Consider the following 5,751-nt stretch of genomic DNA (forward strand, 5'->3'; position numbering starts at 1 on the left):
AGGGTAACACACGGACACAGTGCGCGGGTAACACAAGGCAAAATGCCCAGGGTAACACACGGACACAGTGCGAGGGTAACACACTAACACTGTGCGAGGGTAACACACGGACACAGTGCGAGGGTAACACAAGGACACAGTCCCAGGGTAACACATGGACACAGTCCCAGGGTAACACAAGGACACAGTCCGAGGTTAACACACGGACGCAGTGCGAGGGTAACACACGGACACAGTGCGAGGGTAACACACGGACACAGCGCGAGGGTAAAATACGGACACAAGCCCAGGATAACACATGGATACAGGGCGAGGGTAACACCCGGGCACAGCCCGAGGGTAACACACAGACACAGACCCAAGTGTGTTCTATAAATTGATCGTTGTGGTAGAAATTTATATCAATGCCAGGGTAACATACAGACACAGTGCGAGGGTAACACACGGATACAGTCCCAGGATAACATACGGATACAGTGCAAGGGTAACACACGGACACAGTGCGCGGGTAACACACGGACAGAGTGCGAGCAAAAACACGGACAAAGTCCCAGGGTAACACACAGACACAGTGCAAAGATAACACATGGACACAGTCCCAGGGTAACACCAGACACTGTGCGAGGGTAACACACGTACACAGTGCGAGGTTGACACATGGACACAGTGCGAGGGTAACACCGGGAATTAGTGCGAGGGTAACACACAGACACAGTGCGAGGGTAACACACGGACACAGTGCGAGGGTAACACACGGACACAGTGCGAGTGTAACGCACGGACAGAGTGCGAGCATAACACACGGACACAGTGCGAGGGTAACACAAGGACACAGTGCGAGAGTAACACACGGACAAAGTCCCAGGGTAACACACGCACACAGTGTGAGGGTAACACATGGACACAGTGTGAGGATAACACACGGAAAAAGGCCCAGGGTATCACACGGACACAGTGCGAGGGTAACACACGGACACAGTGCAAGGGTAACACAAGGGCACAGTGCGAGGGTAACACTCGGACACAGTGCGAGGGAAACACACGGACACAGTGCGAGGGTAACGCACGGACACAGTGCGAGGGTGACACACGGACACAGACCCAAGTGTGTTCTATAAATTGATCGTTGTGGTAGAAATTTATATCAATGCCAGGGTAACACACAGATACAGTGCGAGGGTAACACACGGACACAGTGCGAGGGTAACACACGGACAGAGTGTGAGCGTAAAACACGGACAAAGTCCCAGGGTAACACACAGACACAGTGTGAGGGTAAAACACAGACACCGTGCGAGGGTGACACAGGACACAATGCGAGGGTAACACGGGAACTCAGTGCGAGGGTAACACACAGACACAGTGCGAGGGTGACACACGGACACAGTGCGAGGTTGACACAAGGGCACAGTGCGAGGGTAACACTCGGACACAATGCGAGGGAAACACACGGACACAGTGCGAGGGTAACACACGGACACAGAGCGAGGGTAACACATGGACACAGTGCGAGGGTAACACATGGACACAGTGCGAGGGTAACACACGGACACAGTGCGAGGGTAACACAAGACAAAATGCCCAGGGTAACACACGGACACAGTGCGAGGGTAACACACTAACACTGTGCGAGGGTAACACACGGACACAGTGCGAGGGTAACACAAGGACACAGTGCGAGGGTAACACAAGGACACAGTCCCAGGGTAGCACATGGACACAGTGTGAGGGTAACGCACGGACACAGTGCGAGGGTAACACAAGGACACAGTGCGAGGGTAACACACGGACACAGTCCGCGGTTAACACATGGACACAGTGCGAGGGTAACACACGGACACAGTGCGAGGGTAAAATACGGACACAGCGCGAGGGTAACACAAGGACACAGTGCGAGGGTATCACATGGACACAAGCCCAGGATAACACATGAATACAGGGCGAGGGTAACACCCTGGGAACAGCCCGAGGGTAACACACAGACACAGACCCAAGTGTGTTCTATAAATTGATCGTTGTGGTAGAAATTTATATCAATGCCAGGGTAACACACAGACACGGTGCGAGGGTAACACACGGATACAGTCCCAGGATAACATACGGATACAGTGCAAGTGTAACACACGGACACAGTGCGAGGGTAACACACGGACAGAGTGCGAGCGTAAAACACGGACAAAGTCCCAGGGTAACACACAGACACAGTGCAAAGATAACACATGGACGCAGTCCCAGGGTAACACCAGACACTGTGCGAGGGTAACACACGTACACAGTGCGAGGTTGACACATGGACACAGTGCGAGGGTAACACCGGGAATTAGTGCGAGGGTAACACACAGACACAGTGCGAGGGTAACACACGGACACAGTGCGAGGGTAACACAAGGACACAGTGCGAGAGTAACACACGGACAAAGTCCCAGGGTAAGACATGCACACAGTGTGAGGGTAACACATGGAAAAATGCCCAGGGTAACACAAGGGCACAGTGCGAGGGTAACACACTAACACGGTGCGAGGGTAACACACGGACACAGTGCGAGGGTAACACACAGACACTGTGCGAGGGTAACCCATGGACACAGTGCCAGGGTAACACACAGACACATTCCCTGGGTAACACACAGACGCAATCACAGGGTAACACATGGACACAGTGCGAGGGTAACACATGGACACAGTGTGAGCGTAACACACGGACACAGTCCCAGGTTAACTCACGGAAAAAGGGCCCAGGGTATCACACAGACACAGTGCGAGGTTGACACAAGGGCACAGTGCGAGGGTAACACACGGACACAATGCGAGGGAAACACACGGACACAGTGTGAGGGTAACACATGGACACAGTGCGAGGGTAACACATGGACACAGTGCGAGGGTAACACACGGACACAGTGCGCGGGTAACACAAGGCAAAATGCCCAGGGTAACACATGGACACAGTGCGAGGGTAACACACTAACACTGTGCGAGGGTAACGCACGGACACAGTGCGAGGGTAACACAAGGACACAGTGCAAGGGTAACACACGGACACAGTCCGAGGTTAACACACGGACGCAGTGCGAGGGTAACACACTGACACAGTGCGAGGGTAACACATGGACACAGTGCAAGGGTAAAATACGGACACAGCGCGAGGGTAACACAAGGACACAGTGCGAGGGTAACACACGGACACAAGCCCAGGATAACACATGGATACAGGGCGAGGGTAACACCCGGGCACAGCCCGAGGGTAACACACAGACGCAGACCCAAGTGTGTTCTATAAATTGATCGTTGTGGTAGAAATTTATATCAATGCCAGGGTAACACACAGACACAGTGCGAGGGTAACACACGGATACAGTCCCAGGATAACATACGAATACAGTGCAAGGGTAGCACACGGACACAGTGCGAGGGTAACACACGGACAGAGTGCGAGCATAAAACACAGACAAAGTCCCAGGGTAACACACAGACACAGTGCAAAGGTAACACATGGACACAGTACCAGGGTAACACCAGACACTGTGCGCGGGTAACACATGGACACAGTGCGAGGGTAACACAGGGACTGAGTGCGACGGTAAAACACAGACATAGTGCGAGGGTGACACACGGACACAATGCAAGGGTGACACACGGACACAGTGCGAGGGTAACACGGGGACTTAGTGCGAGGGTAACACACAGACACAGTGCGAGGGTGACACACGGACACAGTGCGAGGGTAACACACTGACACAGTGCGTGGGTAACATAGGGATTGAGTGCGAGGCTAACACACAGACACAGTGCGAGGTTGACACATGGACAAAGTGCGAGGGTAACACGCGGACTCAGTGCGAGGGTAACACACAGACACAGTGCGAGGGAAACACACGGATACAGTGCGAGCGTAACTCACAGACACAGTGCGAGGGTAACCCACTGACACAGTGCCAGGGTAACACACAGACACAGTACAAGGGAAAGACAAGGGCACAGTGCGAGGGTAACATAGGGATTGAGTGCGAGGGTAACACACAGACACAGTGCGAGGGTGACACTCAGACACAGTCCCTGGGTAAAACCAGACACAATCACAGGGTAACACATGGACACAGTGCGAGGGTAACACATGGACACAGTGTGAGCGTAACACACGGACACAGTCCCAGGGTAACACACGGACACAGTGTGAGGGTAACACACGGAAAAAGGCCCAGGGTATCACACGGACACAGTGCGAGGGTAACACACGGACACAGTGCAAGGGAAACACAAGGGCACAGTGCGAGGGTAACACTCGGACACAGAGCGAGGGAAACACACGGACACAGTGCGAGGGTAACACAAGGAAAAATGCCCAGGGTAACACACAGACACAGTCCCAGGGTAACACAAGGACACATTGCGAGGGTAACACACGGACACAGGCCCAGGGTGACACATGGATACAGGGCGAGGGTAACACACGGACACAGTGCGAGGGTAACACACTAACAAGGTGTGAGGGTGACACATGGATACAGGGCGAGGGTAACACACGGACACAGTGCGAGGGTAACACACTAACAAGGTGTGAGGGTAACGCACGGACACAGTGCGAGGGTAACACAAGGACACAGTGCGAGGGTAACACACTAACAAGGTGTGAGGGTAACGCACAGACACAGTGCGAGGGTAACACACTAACAAGGTGTGAGGGTAACGCACGGACACAGTGCGAGGGTGACACACGGACACAGTGCGAGGGTAAAACACGGACACAGCGCGACTGTAACATAAGGACACAGTGCGAGGGTAACACACGGACACAGTGCGCGGGTAACACAAGGCAAAATGCCCAGGGTAACACATGGACACAGTGCGAGGGTAACACACTAACACTGTGCGAGGGTAACGCACGGACACAGTGCGAGGGTAACACAAGGACACAGTGCAAGGGTAACACACGGACACAGTCCGAGGTTAACACACGGACGCAGTGCGAGGGTAACACACTGACACAGTGCGAGGGTAACACATGGACACAGTGCAAGGGTAAAATACGGACACAGCGCGAGGGTAACACAAGGACACAGTGCGAGGGTAACACACGGACACAAGCCCAGGATAACACATGGATACAGGGCGAGGGTAACACCCGGGCACAGCCCGAGGGTAACACACAGACGCAGACCCAAGTGTGTTCTATAAATTGATCGTTGTGGTAGAAATTTATATCAATGCCAGGGTAACACACAGACACAGTGCGAGGGTAACACACGGATACAGTCCCAGGATAACATACGAATACAGTGCAAGGGTAGCACACGGACACAGTGCGAGGGTAACACACGGACAGAGTGCGAGCATAAAACACGGACAAAGTCCCAGGGTAACACACAGACACAGTGCAAAGGTAACACATGGACACAGTACCAGGGTAACACCAGACACTGTGCGCGGGTAACACATGGACACAGTGCGAGGGTAACACAGGGACTGAGTGCGACGGTAAAACACAGACATAGTGCGAGGGTGACACAAGGACACAATGCAAGGGTGACACACGGACACAGTGCGAGGGTAACACGGGGACTTAGTGCGAGGGTAACACACAGACACAGTGCGAGGGTGACACACGGACAAAGTCCCAGGGTAACACACAGACACAGTGCAAAGGTAACACATGGACACAGTACCAGGGTAACACCAGACACTGTGCGCGGGTAACACATGGACACAGTGCGAGGGTAACACAGGGACTGAGTGCGACGGTAAAACACAGAC

Source organism: Pristiophorus japonicus, chromosome 17 (genome assembly GCF_044704955.1).
Source record: "Pristiophorus japonicus isolate sPriJap1 chromosome 17, sPriJap1.hap1, whole genome shotgun sequence".
In the NCBI taxonomy this organism is placed as follows: Eukaryota; Metazoa; Chordata; class Chondrichthyes; family Pristiophoridae; genus Pristiophorus; species Pristiophorus japonicus.